Source organism: Amphiprion ocellaris, chromosome 3, assembly GCF_022539595.1.
Source record: "Amphiprion ocellaris isolate individual 3 ecotype Okinawa chromosome 3, ASM2253959v1, whole genome shotgun sequence".
In the NCBI taxonomy this organism is placed as follows: Eukaryota; Metazoa; Chordata; class Actinopteri; family Pomacentridae; genus Amphiprion; species Amphiprion ocellaris.
Window position 1 is genome coordinate 29,651,192 of NC_072768.1, and position 20,794 is coordinate 29,671,985.

At 38.2% G+C, this 20,794-nt stretch overlaps 2 protein-coding genes across 3 annotated transcripts in view; one reads left to right on the top strand and one right to left on the bottom strand.

Moving 5' to 3' along the window:
- Positions 1 to 20,794, top strand: part of immp2l (inner mitochondrial membrane peptidase subunit 2) — a 77,098-nt gene that overhangs the window by 35,504 nt on the left and 20,800 nt on the right. The window lies entirely within an intron of this gene.
- Positions 1 to 20,794, bottom strand: part of lrrn3a (leucine rich repeat neuronal 3a) — a 46,946-nt gene that overhangs the window by 13,601 nt on the left and 12,551 nt on the right. The window lies entirely within an intron of this gene.

Here is a 20,794-nt window from a genome sequence, read left to right on the forward strand (position 1 = left end):
GTGCCACCCCGTAACAACAATGCCCCTGCAAAATAGTAACGGGGGAATTGTTTTGGTGGAACTAGTAAGTAACTACATATTACTAGTCCTTATTCATTAGCAAATTAAGGAAGAGGATGGCACAAAGATGCATGAACATGTTATCAGTTTGGTCATTTAATTTGCCCATGGCTGCGAGTAGAGTCTGGATGTATGCCTGCCATTTCTGATGCACATTTCACGTGACTTTTACCTCTCCCTCAACTGTCTGCATGTTACTGGTTTCAAAAGCCCATTTGTTACAGTAAACAGGCAACCTACACACATTTGTGGGCAATCAGTCATTTTTAAAACAGTGCTCGCCTCTCTGCATGCAAACATTCCACCAGTGGCATCTGCTTTCTGGGCTTAGCACCACCCAATACATTTGTGATTGGTTAAGAGAAATACAAACAAGCTAGAGCATTACTTTTCCACCACAGCAGAATAGTAATGAGGTGCAGGCATACCTTTCTCCAGCAGTGTCTGTGGAGATAGGTCTGGCTATGCAAGACCAGGGAGAAGGGGATTTGATCAATAACTTCTCTTCTTCTAATCTTGTCCCTGTTACCCCTGACATTTCACGTGGCTTGTCATACTGAGTGTCACTGATGTTTAACTCATACTTGTATGAAACATGCCCAGAGAGCTGCCTAGTCTGATGTTGTCAGCTGAGGTATCGAACATTAATCTACAGAAATGAGTGAGTGAATGAAATATAAGTCCCCATCAAGTAAACTCACCTGTATGCTGCCCATTTTTTCAGAGGAAAGAGGGAGAAGAAGTCAAGCTGGCTGAAGTCTGCAGTCACACAGGCTCATCCATCTTTGAGACTGCTGCTACCCTACCATAGAGAGTTTTGATTATGTTGAATGCTCAGTCTGCTAAAAAAAAAACAAGGGCTCATTCAGGAAGATATGTCACTGTTATAAATTGCACCTCCACTTTTTTATCACTGTGTCCTGTCACCGTTTTAAATAAACAAGACAAAGACCAGGAGAAGGGAGCAGACAGCAATCAAGGAGAAAGATTGTTTATAGGTTTCTGATAATAACCAGCAGGGAGGAGGTGGTGCTTTGGTGTGGATATAGGGCATGGCAGGGTTTAGTAGAGCAAGAATCAGTCCTTATCCCTTGTGCTGCTGCTAACTGGACCAGTGGTATTTACACAAGACTCTTTGTTCTGTTTTTCTTATTCTCAACAAATTCCTTACTCTGAAACCTCTGGCTGTCCAGCTCCTAGCCCCAGGACCATCAGCCTCTACTGAGGATGAAAACCTCTTTCATTTGATTCTTCTATCGTATTTCATGGACACACAAAAGATTAAAAAGCATTCACACAAAGAATGCTCTTTGCACTATACACGTAAAAAATTTACCAATATTTCTGTCATATGTTTGTACAACATGGAAAGCAAAAACTTCCAAATGCAGCAAAAACCAATAGTTGCAGAAAAGAAAGATAAACTTTGACAATGCTATAAATGTTCAACTCATGCTTTTTTTATATATTTTATTTTTTTTAATTATAATTTGGTTGACTCTATTCCACACTAGATCAATCCACATTTTAGTAGTCCAAATAAACTAATGTTTGTGATCAAGACAATCTTTTGCAAACAAACCTGTTAGTGGGATGCATTCCGTATGGCTGTCTCAACCCCCCAAGCAATTCATTGAAAATAATATAAATATAAAATATTTTTACTCTAGTTCTTAAGCATTACAGAAGTGAGAGTAAAGCACATGCAAAATAAGAGAGTTATAATGAGAGTTTGACTTCACAGTGGCTACAAACTTCAACAGGGACTCATTATGTCCTCTGCTTATTAAATGAAGATAATCAACACTACAGTAATGAAGAGCATTTAGAAGAGTTGCTTCTGCTCTTCAGCTTGAAAGGTTTTCCATATCACAGAGCCAAATAGTTAATTTATATCATATTGACATTTGGTGGATCTTTACCTTTACAAAAACTGGTGTTTGGTGGTGCCTTAAACATAAAAAGTCCAGACAATTTTGGGCTAACTACATGAGAAATCAAAGAATTCTTTCGAGTATTCCCAGGGAAAATTTCAACAAACTCTCCCACCTAAACTAACATTTTTTGCCACCTGAACAAAATGAGAGAATCAGTCCTGAAAGGGTTAAAAAAAAAACTAAAGCATCCTTATACAAAAATTGATATTAATATGAGCATGATGACAAAGTAATTTTAGTCCAAAAACATGTTTTCCTACTGACCAAGATTTTTAGTGTCTAAAACGAACCTGCATTAAACTGTGCTTTCATATCAGAAAACTTTATTTTTTTTAGTAGCAGTGTTATCCAATTGTTCAGTAGGGCAAGGCTTTGTAATGAATTTTCTTATTTCACTTTGCCTTTTCAAGATCTTTGAACTGTCTTTTAGCAGGGCTTGTATTGCCTTTCCAACAACCCATATTAGCCTTTTCTGAATAGAACCTGTGTGACTCCATCTGCTCCAACTGAGTGTTGGTGAAGTTGGGAGGTGGGCGGCGGTTCAGTGTGCTTGTCCTTGATTCTTCATATGGGATTCTTTGGTTTTAGGCTTTATAGTGTATTAATATTTCACATAATTTGTCTCTGTTGTCATGGCAACAACTTATTTTCCGTCTGCTTGAGGTAAAAATCCCTCTATATTAATCTGTGACTCATTTGAAAGCAGGAGTATACCATGCCTATTCAGGCAGCTCTAAACCAGACAGTTGTCATCCAGTACTGCAGCACAGAGACACCGGAACTCACTTCATCTGACATAACTGAAGAGGATGTACATTCATAGCAGACATTAAATTACTTTGTGTTGCTACTTTTAGTTAATTAAAGGCTCTAAATTCTTCTTCTGCCACTAGGAATTCCTCTGTGTATAACAATAGTGTGATATTGTGTAATATATGTGAATATATCAAAAAACAAGTCCAGCGATGAAGGGCCAGTTTCAGAAAATGTATTGATCACCATAGAGAAATAATAATAATAACAAAAATAATAATATTAACTGTTTCAGTGAACAGAAAGCTTACAAGTGTAAATATTCAAAAGGAAAGATTATCATGGACAAAGTTTCAAAATTGAAAGTGCAACTAGATTAACTATTATTTTACAGTAAACCATCATGCTCAAAGGTAAACTGGATGGAAGGTGCAATGTGGGTCAGTGGTACATTAACAGTAGTTTAACAGTAGATGGAGATTTGCATAAAGTAAATAATTTTACAAGAAATGCACATTAACAGTAATGGAAGTAGAATATAGAGGCTGTGAAATTTACAACTTCATAAGAAATGGAATGAACTGTATACAGTATACAACAGAGGTGATTGCAGTCCTGTGCAATACCGCTTAAATGTGAAATGATTCAAAAATGTGTCACCTCCTAATACGTGCATTATTGGTAAGTGGAACAGTAGGGTATTTGCTGTCATGTTAAATTACAAGCTGACAGTTTAGTTTTATCATATTAAAAATACAGGTCCTGCAATAGAATCTCAATGCAACAAATTTCAGTAAAACTTTCATTACTGAGAATTAAGTGTTTTGTTTTGTCAATACTTCGTGTTCACCTTAATTTTGGATGAAATCCTGCACCAGCCAGCCCCAGAAGCTCCCTACGTAGAGCTCCACATCAGTGTCAATGGTCAGAGGCTAGCAGTTGCAGACAAGTTTGTCTACCTTGGCAGTACCATTGACGAGGAAGTTGCATACAGAATCACTAGAGCCAGCGCAGCCTTCTGCAGACTGAAGGACAAGGTCTGGAACCGCAGAGGATTGAGTCTTGTCACCAAACTCAAGGTGTACAGAGCAGTGGTTCTACCATCCCTGCTGTACGCCTGTGAGACATGGACGGTGTACAGTCGTCAATGCCAAACAATTCAATGGCTTCCACATGAGATGTCTCAGGGCCCTGCTCCGTGTCAAATGGCAGGACAAAATTCCAGACACCATGGTTCTCCAGCGAGCCAGGACGGAGAGCATCCCCTTCACCTTGATGCGCTCCCAGCTCTGCTGGGCTGGTCTCGTGCACCGCATGGATGTCAGTCGCCTCCCCAAGAAACTCCTCTATGGCGAGTTGTCAACGGGCAAGCGCTCACTCGGCCGACCAAAACTGCGCTTCATGCACACACTGAAGGCATCCCTCAAGAAATGCAACATTCCCCATGCTACCTGGGAGGAGAAAGCTGAGGACCGCTCTGTCTGGTGATCCGCTGTAAATACTGGTGTGTCCGACACTGAGCAGAGATGCATCAGTAGCATAGAGCAGAGACAGCAACATAGAAAACACAGTTTGACCTCTCAGCATAGTTCAGCCCCACTTATTCCTTGCCCCTACTGCAATAGACTTTTCCATGCAAGGATTGGCCTAATCAGCCATCTCTGCACACATGCTGCCCCTCATGTTTCATGAAGAAGTCAAGGTCATCTTCACCTGCGAAGGACAAACAACAACACTTCATGTTCACCTTCATTTCGGATGAAAGAATCAATCTTCCTCAGCATGGAGGATATCAGTGTTGTGCAAATATTTGGAGAGATGTTCTGCTATTCTTCAGATACGATTTTTTCAGCTGCTCTTGCTGAATGAGTTGTTTTGCTCTACATTGCTTTTTAAAATACTGAAAAATGTGATCTGTTGGACTGAAGTCAGCCAACATATTTGGTCATGTCAGAAAGTCTTGTGTGATTTTGGCAGAGTGCCTTGGATTGTTGTCATGCTGAAATTTTCCTCTTCTGCCAAGCTCCTGCAGACTAGGAGTCATCTTGTCAGCTGGTATTTTAGGATATCTACAGACTTTAATCATGTCATTTGTGAATATCAGCTTTCCGACATTTTTTGCACACAAAACTCTGCACTATCATGCTCTCATCTGTGTGCTTAACTGTAAGACATATGCATTCACTGTGGTAGTAATGATGAGGATGATCAATCAATCAATCAGAATTTATTTGCATAGCCTTTACAACAGCCCAAAGGGTGACCAAAGTGCTTCACAGTAAACAACAAGAAAATAACTTAAAAACAATACAGTAACTTAAAACAGGACACAACACATCACACTCGCACTCACACCTCCAGGTAAATTTAGAATAATCAATTAACCTCAGGATATTTTTGGACTGATGTGAAACTTGCTGGATTTTATTTGAAACAAATAAATTTGCCTCCATCTTTTTCAGATTTTTAGTTAAGTTTTATCTAGCAGTTTGAGCTGAAGACAAAGCAAGAGATGTTTCTCTTGGATGCCATCAATAGAGGCTGATGTTACACAAAGCCCCTCACAATCACGGACGTACTCAGTTTTGTTTCAGTGACCATAGGTTTTCCAACTAATAATTTTTGTTACGTGGCATTTCTGCTTTGGGGCCTTTTTTCAATATAGTCCTTCTTCGGAATTTGATTGATTTGATTGTTCATAAGAGGAAATACTCCACTGATTTCCTTGGAAAAAATATGATTATTGAGGAGTGATACAGTTTGGAATCTTAAATGTTAATGCACAGGGATGTATTCACTTCTGTTATGTACTTTATCTGCATAGCCACAAAAAGCATTTAGTGTAGCACTTTGTCTTAATCTCTGGATGATGATCTGAAATTAAGGAAGAACAGTGCAAGAGGAACGAGATGACAGTGCTTTGAGACTTTGGGAGATATGCAGACATGAACAGCACATGTTAGTATTCTACCTGGTCATCAGCATGTTGTCATGGCTCTGATAAAACACTGAGCTTTATGCGCTGAGCTAAGGTATAACTGCATTTGCTAAATGTTTAATGTGTGTGATCCAAGAATTCAATTTGTGGAACAAGCTGAATGAAGTAGCTCGAAAAACAATGTGACAAAACTGAAGCAAATCTCATCTGTTCAGGACAAAGATCTTCAGACAGTCATTCAGCAGTTTAACAGTCAGTTAGAGACCCTGTGTCCAAAGTCATTTTCCCTATAATTTCACTGTCAAGCACAGCAGTCACGTCTGCATTTATGTAGGAGTGTGTGGGAAATGATGAAGTGGTTCATTTTTATTGATCGGCGGCATCTATGACTGCCTTCCAGTAAGGCACTGTGGTAGTGTGACTATCAGTTAAGTACATGATCTTTAACTGCCTGTGTGGGTGTCAGTGGGTGTGTCAGTGTTTATGCAGGTGAGGGTCTTTATGCGTTTTGGTGTGTGAATTCAGTAGTTGCAAGCAGTTGCCTTGGCAACCGCCATGTCCGAGGCTGCTTCTTTTATGCTGCCTATATCTCTATGCTCTGTGTGTTTCCCCATCCATGTTAAAGTACTCATCATAGACAATTTTTTCAGTCATTATTCTGTGTATTGCATGAAAGAAAACAATTATTTTCTGTATTATTACAAATCTATTAGTATATAATATACATATGAGTATTTTGTGTATCAGACTTGAATTATAATCGGCAGATGAGGACCTAACAATTCTACAATGTTTAATTCTTTGGAACTGAAATAATTTGAATTACAATTAATTTTCATAATTTAGAGATTCAAGGTTAACATTCAATAAATAGTACAAACTGGAAGAATCATGTACTAAAACTTACTGCATCATAAAATAATTATATGTAATTTTTGTTTGTGCTGAGTGTTGTACTTTTTATCTAAAAAAAATACTCTCCTTAGTTTTTTGTAACCAACAAAGGGAACTATTGTGAACTGTGAATTTTCTTTTGTGTTTAGTTTTTCATAGAGTGACAGCACTTCTAACACTCAGTGGTTTTCACTGTTGCTACCTGTGTGGGCAGACGCTGAAATTAGATTGCATTATTAGTTCTTTGTCCTTCAGTTCCAACAAGGACCATGATAGTTACCCAGCTGTTAGACCCCTCTGTGATTTCCATATTTTCATCCATGTGTTTTGGGCTCCATGAAGGTTTGTACATCATCACATTATACATGTGGTGTGACACATCGTTGATTATTTAACTTCAGTGATTATGTGTTTTACACACTGTGTTTTACCGGTGTCTTACAGATGTGAGCATTCAGTTGTGCATGGCACAGTCAATGCAGAACAACAAAGTTCTGCAGTGGACAGCTGTTGTGTTTGCTGCTCTGGGTGAACACTGCTGTCTTTGAGCTCTTTGAAACATTTGGTGACCAGTCTTTACAAATATTTCAAATGTATAAAAATTGTATTTTTTGTGGATTGGGGCAGCATTTCTGCATCCCTCTAGATTGCATTTCTTGAAGACAGCCTGTGTATGCTTTTCCCCCATTGTGTACACTATGGTGTAGATTTAACACTATGTCACTTGTAGGCAGTTGTAATGCTTTAACAATGGCAGAAAGGAACAAGCTACAGCTAGTAAATGTAAATGTTAATAACATAGGATTTTAATATAAAAAAAAATCTCTGAGAAAGAAAATCAGAGTTGGGCTTTGACCTCCAACATTTAAGTAATAGTCTGTAGAGAGGCCTTCCACTGTGACAAATGAAACATGTAATACCATTAACCATGTTACACCCCAGTAGACCCACTCCCAATCCTCCTTCCTTTGCCTCGCTAAACCCCAGGAGTTCCCTCTGCACTTTTTTCTCCTGTTACTTTCTTCCTCAGCGTGGGCTCTTTTAAAGTTCTGCATGTCTGCTGAAAAAACACACAACCATGGCTACAGGTAGGCAGAAGTCAGATATTGCTTCTGTGCAGTATAACAAAATTATAACGCCAGAAATCATAAATAAAGAAAATACAAAAGTTCACTGTTTTTGATTATTTTTCTAAAATTGAAAACATTTGGAATCAACATGTACAACATTTTCCCAAGTGCAGCCTGTTATTTTAGTTGCCCTGCCTTCCCACACTTTGTGTTTTTACTGACTCAGCTTGTTGCAGGCCATATTAAATCCAGTGTAGTGAGAGGTGTCTTAACGGAAGAGAATTAATCCTAACGAGATGATCCTAGATTTTCTTGCAAAATGAAAAACAAATTTCTGTTGCCATTGAAGTGAGCTGGGAGTCCTCAAAGGCTTCTGTTCTGTACTTGGATATGACTGTCTGAATTTCTGCCCATTTGGGGTGCTCTAAATATGTCTTTGGTAATATTAAGAATAAAATTAAGTAATAGAATATTTTGTTACTAAGTATCAACAAAAAATAGGACATCACTTGAAGAAAACACTTCTTGTGAATTCCTATGAAAGTGGTGCACTTAAATTTTTGGCATATTTGTATATTAAATAATAAATTGTAATAAATAATAAAGTGGATGAAGTCATTTTTCAGCATTCTTTGGATTGTTATCATGCTGAAATATTCCCTTTTCTGCCTTAGCCAGCTCATCTGCAGATGAATGAGCAGTCTGTGATCTTTGACAGATAATGATTTATACTCCTGCTGGTCATGTGACTTCTGTGCTGAATGTCAGTAGTAGTCAAATGTCAGATGACATGGCCTGAGAATGACTTTTACTTTAGATTTGGCTTCACCATGAAGCCTGACACATTTTCCTGGTTTGTTGGTTGCGATTTAACACCTGGACTGGATTTTCTTAACCATTGCAGTTGTTAGTGTTGAATATATTTTTTCCACATTTTTAATCTCTCATATTCTAATCAACCCAGATGCCAGATTTTGCACAAAAGTGTCACAACCTGTGGGTGAGGGTTAGGGTTAGAATGAAGATGCAAATGTAAAAAACTGAATTTTAAAATCCTGCATGATTTCATTTAAATGGCAAACAAGTTCTCTGGGTGTTCATCAGAGTCCAGAGCCTCTAGAGGAGATTAACATGTAATGTTTAAATAGAAGCGTGGGCACTGCAGTGACAAATCCTGACATGCTTTCATCCCTCATGAGGACAGATTCCGCTCAAACTCTTTGATCCAGACATCAAACACCATCAGTTCTCTGCTGAAGGATTCCTACTGAAGACTGCCTGATACAACTTTTAAGAAAAGAGTTCCACCAAGATTTCTAGAACTCTTTGACAGACACAAGAAACTTGCAGGCCAATAATAAGGTATGCCCTGTATAGCATACAATATAAAGACAATTAAGAATCTTTCAGCTAATTAAAGAAAAAACAAGCACGCACGCACGTGATGTCAGTTAACCTAGTGGAAACAGTGTTTAAGGTTTAAATGTAAATTCGTGACCATCTTGATTCTGAAGAAGAGTGAACATATGAGCACCTGAAAAAACAGTCTGAGAGCTCTGCCAAGGCCCATAGTCCACTCATCTTTAATATGTGATTTCACAACCCAAACCAGATCTAGTCACAATTTTATGAGTTCATCCTTTGCACATTCCCCACTTTTCATCCAGGTTCAATTAAATTCTTGCCAGTAGTTTTTGCATAATTCTGCTCACAGCCAAACAAACAAACTAACAAACTGCGGGGACAACATAGTCTTCTTCGTGGAAGTAATAATTATGAGTAGATGATTACCAAATGAATAAATGACAAACTTTAAGCTCAAAACTGTAAACGATGTAAAACAATGTAAATGAGTTTTGTTGCCCTCTATAATAATATGAAAGCTGTATTTTTGTGCTTTATGTTTCAAAGAATTACACACACACACACACACCCACATGTATATATACACACACACACGCACAGTGTAAGGTATTTGCCACCGCTGCTCTAAATTAATAGTATTACTGATTACCAAAATATTTTATTCGTCATTAATTGGGCCCGAATATCCAGAGCCCAGAAATTGCTATTGAGACCAACCCTAGTCCACAGAAAATGTGGAGAATATTTTAATGCTAGATGCATTGCACCCACAGAGAAACACAGTGGAGACTACATTATGGTATGGGGTTCTATTTGTGGAAATGACATGGGCAAATTAGTTAAAATCTATGGTATCATGAACAAGAAGGTCTACCACAACATCTTGGTGCATCATGGGATCCCTTCTGAATTGAACCTGATTGGTCCTGGGTTCATAAACCAAGAAGACAACGACCCCAAGCAGACTTCAAGCTGTGATGAGACTACTTGACCATGAAAAAGGAATCTGGAGTACTGGAACTGATGGATTGGCCAAGTCAAAGTCCAGACTTGAATCCTATTGAACAGGGGATTCATTAAATTCAAAAATAGATTGCACAAAAATTTCACCAAAGCAAGTCTGAGGGAACAGCTAGAAACTCTTTGGAACTCAGTAACAAAAGAGGCCTGCTGAAAAGTACGTAAAAACAATGGCAACTGTTATCAGGGCCAAAGAAGGAAATAGAAAATATTAAGATTTTTGGTTAATATATATGAATAAGGACTATTTAGTTTTTCCAGATCGTTATTTCCCTAATAAATAACAATAGATTTTTTAGTTTGAAACCAGTTCTTGACAGATTTGTAAAATATTTGTGTTTTATCGTTTTCATGACTGGTAGTCAAGTAAATTTGTGAAGCACTGCATATACGTATACATATACATATCTATATCTCTATCTATCTATCTATCTATCTATCTATCTATCTATCTATCTATCTATCTATCTATCTATCTATCTATCTATCTATCTATCTATCTATCTATCTATCTATCTATCTATCTATCTATCTATCTATATATATATATATATATATATATATATATATATGACTTTAGACATTCTTTAGACATTCTTTTCTCTTTGATTCTGAGGATCTGTTTGGGAAGCTGGTATTTATTGTTAAAGTTTCAGATGACTAATACTATCTGTATCAACAGTAATCCATGGGATAAACAAACATGCAGCAAACATCTAAATTTAGCCAGATTGATTATTAACATTAGTTGTTGGCGCCAACAATTCCACTCAAAATCCAACTGATGTCGTATGAACTTCTGTTTGTGTCACGGTTTGATGAGGGAGAACCCAGGTGCAGGATCACAACCTTGGTGCAAAAATGTTTATTTACAATTTGTGACAAACCTAAGTGAAATACTGAAAATACAATTCCAAACACATAACAAGGCAACCCAAAAGAGTGAGCTAAAGAGGCTGAGAAAACAAGCAAATGAAACTGAAAACTAAGTCAGGAATTAATTAGCAGAATGAACACAGAAAATCAAGAACACAAAATTCACAATAGAGCTACTAGGATTGACTAAAGGGGGATTACCAGAACTGACGGGATAAAGAAACATAACAGACAAATTATACAGCAACTTAGCTGGTAGATTAGGAGCTGGAACAGACAGGCAGGAAAACCAAGCCAAGTGCAGAGTCTGGTGGTAATGATGGCAGGAACCGGCTGAAAATGATCCAGGGTAGAGAAGGACACAGAGAACCGCTATGAGCATGTGACAAAGTTGACGATCTGGCAGAGAATGAAGTCTGAGGCAGAGTTCTATTGAGAGGAGAGTGGATTGGTGGCAGGTCAGGCAGCCTCTGCACTGGTGTGTGCACTTACAGCTCAGTATGACAGAGGGAGACGAGGAGCAGAGACTGCAACAAATCAGGGCTGGGGAAGGGATCAGCGGAAACGAGTCAACCCTGTTTGATGGAACTATCAGAGCAATTGTTGGAGGCAGACATCTTACAAAGACAGATGATTTGAAGGGGAAGGTTTCTACAAGTAGACCTTTTTAAGGACATTATGTTCCTCTCTTGTGTGTATCGCATTTTCTGATTTCAGCAGAATGAAAATGTTTTCTGGCTATCTCTGGGTCTGTAAGTCTGGGCAGAAGATTATTGGACTCCTGAGCATGTAATCAGTTCTCTGTGGTAGCTGCTACGATCCTAAAATCGAGCAAGAAACACTCACTGTTTAAAGTTTTATACAAAAGAAAACCAACAATAAACAGCCAGTGAGTTTCCAGCCATTAGAAATTAATTAAACAGCTCTCAGAGAGAGAAGCTGCAGAGTCAGTTATAAAATCCATCCATCCATCCATCCATCCATCCATCCATCCATCCATCCATCCATCCATCCATCCATCCATTATCTATACACCGCTTAATCCTCATTAGTGTCACAGGAGAGCTAGAGTCTATCCCAGCTGACTGAGAGTGAAGGCCGGGTTCACCCTGGACAGGTCACCAGTCTATCACAGGGCTACACATAGAGACAAACAATCACTCTCACATTCATGTCTATGGATAGAATCACCAATTAACCTCAGCATGTTTTTGGACTGTAGGAAGAAGCCGGGGTACAGTGGTCCCTCATCTATCACGGGGGTTACGTTCCAGACCCCCGTGCAATAGGTGAAAATCCACAAAGTAGCGACCACATTTATTTTGTTATTCATATATATTTTAAGGCTTTATAAACCCTCCCCACATGCTTATAAACACTTCCTATGCTCTTTAACACTTTCTACATTCTTAAACCTATGTAATTTTAACAATATTTAAAATCTTATATGGGTACTCACCAGTGAATATACTATAACTTAAATGATGAAGATGATGATGAATTAGCTGTGCAGTACTGATGACGATGAGATGACGCTGAACGCATGTTATACACAGAAGATGGAGGAGGCTGATGCTACAGTCACTGAGCCAATCAGCATCCAGCACTGTACACTATGCATTTTATTTTGATTTAACATTCTTTTAATATGTTTTAATTTTTATTTTTGATATATTTTTTAATATTGTTTTCAATTTTTTTTAGGCTAGAACATGCTTATTTTACCACAAAAATAGTTAAAATAATATATAAAAATACTTATATACGGCAAAATCCCGTGGTATAGCAAAAAAATCAGCAATACCAAATGCAATTTAAAAATCCGCGATACAGTGAGACCACAAAAAGTGAACCGTGATATGGCGAGGGACAACTGTACCAAAGAAAACCCACACATGCACAGGGAGAACATGCAAACTTCATGCAGAAAGAGCCCTGGAAGGCAGCGACATGAACCGCTGTAAGGCGAAAGTGCTAACCACTGAGCCACTGTGCAGCCCTCTATAAAATGTATCTTTTATCTCTTTATAATTTCATGTACTCTGTGGGTGTTGTTCCCTTTTCTGAATGCTCCACCATCAGTGCTGAGATAAATCACCCTCTGCTAGACGTTGTATAGATTTGAATTAACTTTTTCTAAAACCATACAGCATTTATTGACAATAGCAGTGCAACCCGATTTCGAGTGCTGCAAGATTTTTCTGTGAGTAGGTATCTGCAATAATGAATTCAGGTCATTTTCACCCCAGGAGGGCAGCTTTTACATTTCAGCTTGATGCTTGTCAAATGTTATCTCACCAGGTTTTCAACATTAAGTGGACACTGATGGGTCTATTTTCTTTTTGCATCACCTATCTGGAAAGAGTAGGGCTGTCTCCTGTAACAGTACACACCACTCAATAGGAGGAAAGGAAAAGACTCTGCTTCCTCCAAAAGTACAGCTTGGAGTACATAAAGTTGGGCAAATCACAGATAGCCAATGTAGAAAGGCTGATATGGGAGAAAAATTATCTCTTTTTTTTACTTTACATCAGTTCTCTGACTAGAGCCTTTATAATCAATTAGACTGAAACTATGAATTAGTTATTGGAACACCCTGATAATAAGGAATTTCAGTAGTCTGTCTGGCCCAGAAGTAACAAATGCATGGACTAGTTTTGCCGTGTCCATTTGAGGTATTATCTTCCTAATTTTGACAGTATTGCACAGGTGAAAGAAGGCTGTCCTGGAGACTTGCCTTATGTGGGAGTTAAAAGTCAAAAATAACCCCATGGTTACATATTTCCATGTAAACATTGTTGAGACTAAAGATAAAAATGATTGACTCCAGTGACTCTGTTGTGCAATAATTAGCAGTATTATAAACTGATCAGTGATATGGCAGAAGCCTTTGAACTCATAGGAATTTTACCAACAATGGACCTCATGGATCATATTAGATTTCCTTGCCCTGCTTCATACTTAACCAGCTACAATCATTTCCACCTGTTCACATTGATAGCCACAGTCTTCTTTTGTTGGCCAGCTGGACTTTTCCAGTATGAATCTTTAATTATGCAACACCACAGAGGAATGATTTGGGTGAGCCACTCTTATCCCTGCTTGAATGTCTTGATATTGAATGACATTAGTGTGGTGGCTGTAGTGAACACAGAGCAAAGAAAAATGTGACCAGTCAGAATCCAAAAACTTGCCTGAGTCAGACTGGTGCTTTTAACAGCTTTCATGATTTCTGTTTACACAGTCTGGCATGACGGAAATGTCCACAACTACTTCCACAAGTACACTACTAGTCAGAAATTTGGACACACCTTCTTCTACAATGATTTTTATTCATTTTAATTATTTTCTAAATTGTAGAGTAATACAGAAGACACCAAAACTATGAATGAACACATGGAATTATGCAGCAAACAAAAAAGTGCGAAACAAATCACTATGTTTTATATTTTAGATTCTTTAAAGTAGCCCCCTTTTGCTTTGACTACAGCTTTGCACACTCTTGGCATTCTCTCAATCATCTTCATGACGTAGTCACTTGAACTGGTTTTCCAACAGTCTTGGAGTTCCCAGAGATGCTGAGCACTTGTTGGCTGCTTCTTATTTATTTATTTATTTATTTATTTATTTATTTATTTATTTATTTATTTATTTATTTATTTATTTATTTATTTATATCCATCCATCCATCCATTATCTATACACCGCTTAATCCTCACTAGGGTCGCGGGGGGGGCTGGAGTCTATCCCAGCTGACTTGGGCGAAGGCAGGGGACACCCTAGACAGGTCACCAGTCTGTCGCAGGGCTACACATATAGACAAACAAGCACTCTCACATTCACACCTACGGGCAATTTAGAATATTCAATTAACCTCAGCATATTTTTGGACTGTGGGAGGAAGCCGGAGTACCCGGAGAAAACCCACGCATGCACAGGGAGAACATGCAAACTCCATGCAGTAAGATCCCGGGAAAGCCGGGACGCGAACCAGGGACCTTCTTGCTGCAAGGCGAAAGTGCTAACCACTACGCCACTGTGTAGCCCTTATTTATTTATATATATTTATTTATTTTACTGGTCTAATGTCCATTCCTTGTGTTTCTTGGCTCAAACAATTCTCTTCTTGCTGCTATTCCTTTCAGTAGTGGCTTCTTTGCAGCAGTTCCATCTTGAAGGCCTGATTGACACTACTCTGAACAGTTGATGTAGAGATGTGTCCGCTACTAGAACTCTGTGTGGCATTTATCTGGGCTCTAATCTGAGGTGCTGTTAACTTGTGGTTTCTGAGGCTGGTGACTCAGATGAACTTATCCTCAGCAGCAGAGGTGACTCTTGGTCTTCCTTTCTTGGGGCAGTCCTCATGTGAGCCTGTTTCATCATAGCGTTTGATGGTTTTTGCGACTGCACTTGAGGATACATCCATAGTTCTTGAATTTTTTCCACATGAACTGATCTTCATGTCTTAAACTAATGATGGACTGTCGTTTCTCTTTGCTAAGTTGAATGGTTCTTGCCACTTCTTCTCAACAGATCAACAGTGGTCTTCCTTCTGTCTCTAGTATTTCAAATCTTGTGGTGCCTGCCATCTGCTTCAGTTAGCTTTTGTTTTTGGCCTCTTCCTTGGCGTGTTTTCTAAGTACCAGTCTCTGCAATTAAGTCCAAGGCATACTTGACCACACTGTGAGAACACTTTGACTCCACTCTTTGTTTCAAAGACCATCCAGCATCATGAAGTGTTTTATTTCGGACTCTGTCTATCTCAGTGAGTTCTCTATGCTTCACTATTTTGAACAGGAGTGAGGAATTTCAAACCAAATTCATGTTTTTATACCCAAATTTGAGTCAGCACACTGGAATTCAGGAATGCAAGCAGATGACTGCAATTTGGTACCTAAATCAAAAAATAATAATGTACTTTACAATTTCTTTTTTTTTTTTGTAAAACATTGAATTTGAAAATTGATGGATAACAACAATAATTATATTTTAGCATTAAAGGTATCATTTTGATTAAAGTGCACTAAGCAATACTGTTAATTTAGGGCCACGGTGGCTGACACTTTACTCTGGGCGGTGGTCTAATAAATTTGTTAAGCAATATATATATATATATATATATATATATATATATATATATATATATATATATATATAAAATATCAAGATTTTTGGTTAATATATATGAAAAAGGACTATTTAATTGTTCCAGATTGTTACTTTTACTTGCCTAATAAATAACAATGGATTTTTTTTTTAGGTTGAAACAAGTTCTTGACAGATTTGTAAAATATTTTTGTTTTATCGTTTTCATGACTGGTAGTTTAATAAATTTGTGAAGCAACACACACACACAGAGAGAGAGACAGACAGAGAGAGAGAGAGACAGACCGAGAGAGACAGGTCTTTTATAAAACAGGATGAGGATTATTCTATGCATGTGGGAAATCTAATACTATGCAAAAGTTTAGGCATTTAAAGTTTAAATATTTATTTCTAAAGTAACTTCATACAAAGTGCTTTTACAAGAAGATCAGTAACTTCCATTAGCCTTTTAAACAGCACAAATTCTCCTTAATACATATACCAGCAGTTTTTTGAGGTACTTGTGAGGTTGTCCCGAGCATCTAGGACAACTTGCTTCAGTTTTTTTCTGGATTCAGGCTGTCTCGGAATCTTTTGTCTCTTAATCTGATCCCAGACTGGCCCCCTGATGAGTGCTCCAAGTTTTCTGTTGGATAAAGGCAATTCTTTGTGACTCTGTCTTTGTGACTGTATTTTTGGGCTTTGGACCACTCAGAACTCGGACACCTCCCTGATTGTATAAGAAACTTTAAAGTAATGCATACCTTGTGTAGTACATTTGAAGTTTCTCCTAATATGTGCAATACAACCCGATTTCAAAATCTTCTAGGTTAATTATCTGACAAAGCCATGGTCAGGAAAAGAAACTAGATCCTCTCTGAACTCTCTTAACACATTTGGTGGTCACTGTTGGAGGACCAGCTGTATCTGGCAGCTTCCTCTGTGACTATATGTATTGGAAAACACATCATCCTGAGTCAGTGTATACTGGAAAAGATTTCTAGAATGTAACAGGCAAGGATAACATAAAAATAAGTTAGAGGTAGTCATTAACCAACCTGAATGATTCCTGCTTCTCTACTGGAAATAATCATTGCTGATAAAATAAAGCAGACAGCATTCACTTTCAAGACAAGGTTAAGTGCATGCTAACCACCTGCAACAGTCAATCATGAAACCATAATAAAAGCTCAGAAAGGTCTGTGCTCCAGGATTACCCAAAGTCAGCGATGTTGTTTTAGCCTAATGGTCCAGTTAGTGGGAGAGTAATTACTTAAAACCCAGGAGGTTCTGCATGAGCAAAACTACATAAATGTAAGTTTTATTTACTCACCCTAAGCAAAAAGCTGCAGGCCTCACCTTAAAACCAAACGCTTGTAGTGGGTAATAATTCATGAGAAAAATAGCTTTGCTTGCTTGCCAAATTCATTTTCTCTACTAAGACATGGTGGAGAAATGGATGATTTTAAAAGCGGAAGTGTTGTAATGAGAGGTATTAGTTTATTTCAGCACAGATCGTTAGGCTTTTTTCATGGATTATTAGCTGAAAATGAAATGAGGAAAGAGTAGTGAGTAAACACTGGTAATGTAATTATATATGATGGCTCAAGATATGATTCTGTTGGGGCTAAATATGTAGTCAGAGTTCATTAAGTTCAGCAGCAGTTATTGCTGTACAATTTTTTGTTTTTCGGTGTTTCGGTATTTGATGTTCCTCTCTTACAACATTGACTTAAATCCTCAAGCTGTCTATTACTGCCTCCCCAACGCTAATTTCATTTTATTCCTCCAACATTCTGCGAATCTCTGAGAGGAACAAACATCAGTCAGCCAAATGCATCAGAATTTTTGTTATTGAGCAGCAAAGTGTCCTGATACACTGCTTTTAGAGGAGTAAAACTCATCCAGAACTTCAGAACCTATGAAATAATGAATGAATAACACACAGCTGGCCATGGAACCGCTGAGCAGCCAATTGTCCAATTAACTTTTGTCCCTTGAAAAGGTGGAGAGCACATATAAAATGTGTTGTAATTCCTACACCATTCATCTGATTTGGATGTAAATACCCTCTAATTAAAGCTGAAAGTCTGCACTTAGAGTACATCTTGATTGTTTCATTTCAATCCGTTGTGGTTGTGTACAGAGCTGAAATGCTTAAAATTGTGTCAAAATCCAAATATTTATGAACCTGACTGTAAATCACACTAATTAAAGAGCAGCTCAAATCTATGACAAAAAACACAATGTAAAAATATTTTTCTCTTCTGCCAAGGTGGTAGCAAAATCTACCCATTCAATTTTGGTGCCGATTCACATCACTTTCTTAAAATTGTACAATAGGACATTGGCCCAGGTGAATGATGCACCCATCCATTGCCTTTCTACTTATAGGCTAAAAAAGGGGCTACAAAGGGAAATGATAGCAAAGGAAAAGGAAACTGCATTACAAAAGAGGACAGGCTGTTAGAAATACTGAGTTCTTGAGTGAAAATTCCACTAAACACACTAAAATACCAACAGCCCCAATACTAAGAGCCCCACATTCCCAGAAGCAATACAGAAGATCTTACCTCAGTGGCTGAAAGTGCACCTACAGTAACCACTGAGTGAAATCATAAAATAAATGTATTTTACAACTTCAGAGGACAAGAACAATGTTTTCTTCTGAAATGTAGAGACGGAATGCAGACCATCACAAAAGAACTATCACAGCCTCAATATTTTGACACACTGTGCTGTGTCAGTGATACATGTTTGCTTGTAACGCTCACAATTATGAGCAGGCCTGTTGCTGTGAGGAAAATCGTCAGTGAGTTAATCATATCTGCTACATAGCATTGCCCACCTCTGCTAAGCAGCATCTCATTTATTGCATGTCACTTCCTAATGAAAAGAGGTGTGTGTTGGGGATATTACTGGCTTCCCAATTTGGACGATTATTTTATTGGTCACATCTTCAAGTGATTGAGAGAACTGGAATCAGTGACATATGAAGCCAGGAATTTATGACTGTTAACGTTTGTGCACATGGAAATGCAGAAATGCTGCTTTGCAAAGCTGGTTTAATGCTTGCACAGGTGTGGAGATTATTAATACACCACAGTGGAGTGGCTGTGAGGATGTTGGTAGGTTGGTCCACCATTTCCATCTAGACTGAATTGCTAATCTAGGATGGTTACCAGGGTAACCATTGCACTTGCTCAACATTTGCATATGAGCACTGACATAATGAGTATGTTACCGTACTAAATTTGGTCCGACTTACAAGTTTACTTTATAATAAACACTGCATCTCCACAGAACCAGTGGTATGACTGTGGATGTTTTAATTGACCTGACTACAACTGACTGAGGCTATTCATGATCACCAGTTGAATATTCTTAAAGTTTATCTGACCTTTACTGCAGTGCTACCACCATGACAAAATATCAGTTTTTCAAGACAAATAAATCTATTCAAATTTCCTGAGCACATTCAGTCTTCCCAGAGGATGAAGCTATCAACGTTGAATACAGCTTGAAACTTTAGGTAAGGACCACACTCAGGCCACCATTTAAGATTTTAAAAATGTATTTCTTGAACATTTTAGCATTAATTATCACATTTATTTCCCCAGCCCAGCTCGATTGCTAGCACCGTTGCCTCACAGCTGCAAAATCTCTGGTTTGCGTCCCTGCTTTCCCAGGATCGTTCTGTCAGTAGTTTGCATGTTCTCCCTGTGTGGGTTCTCACTGAGTTCTCCGGCATCCTCCCACAGTCCAAAAACATGCTGAGGGTAATTGGTGAATCTAAATTGTCCATAGGTGTGAATGTGAGTGTGCTTGGTTGTCTCTCTGTGTAGCCCTGTGATAGACTGGTGGCCTGTTCAGAGTGTCCCCTGCCTTCACCCTAAATCAGCATAGGATAGGGATAGACTCTAGCCTTCTTGCAACCCTGCAGAAGAATAAATGGTGTATAGATAATGGATGGATTTTCCCAGCCCAATGTATCAGCACAAGAGACTTTAAGAAACTGTAATGGTTAAATGGCATTGAAATTTACAGAACCCTCTCATACTCCTCTTGATTAACCATTTAGATTTTAATATCCCTGTGACATTTTCTCTGCCACCTAACTACACTCAGGACATAATTACAGTATCATGTTAAGTGTTATTGCTGAGAAGGGTTTAGGAGTAGAATTGTTGTTACATAAGCTGAATTTTCTATACAACGCTGTAGCACTGTGGGGATTAGTGAGTTTTCCAATCATGAGCGTGTGCATGCGACATTTTGTACTGCTTTGTTGGATTGTGTCAATGCAGATTTGAGTCATGGATTCAGTTTCGCCAGGTACTGCCGATTTTATTTAGCCTGCCAGCTGGTGTGGATTGTATGTATAAAACAATTCCCATTCCATAACATTACCCTTTGATCTGCCTCACCATATTGTGTGTGCCCTTGGTAGTGCACAGTTACTCACTTTAAAGAGTTTTTTTTATCCTTTTGATTGTGTATAAGTATTACTTTTTTACTTTTTATGTTTTGACAAGTTTGAGCTTTAAAAGAGTGAGATGGATCTGTTTTTGATTTGTTGTGAGGATTACACATGAACATATCATTCACTTCTCTCAGTGGGGATGAACAAGTTGAACTCCCAGCACAAGTGAGGAAGCAAATCACAATGAAAAGCTTGTAAATGACCTATCATCTCCTTTATAAAATCCTTTTTTTTTGCTACTGCTCATCAAAATACCCAAAACACTCTTTACTATATAGTATTTAAGCAGTAGACTGTCTAATAGGCTCAGCCT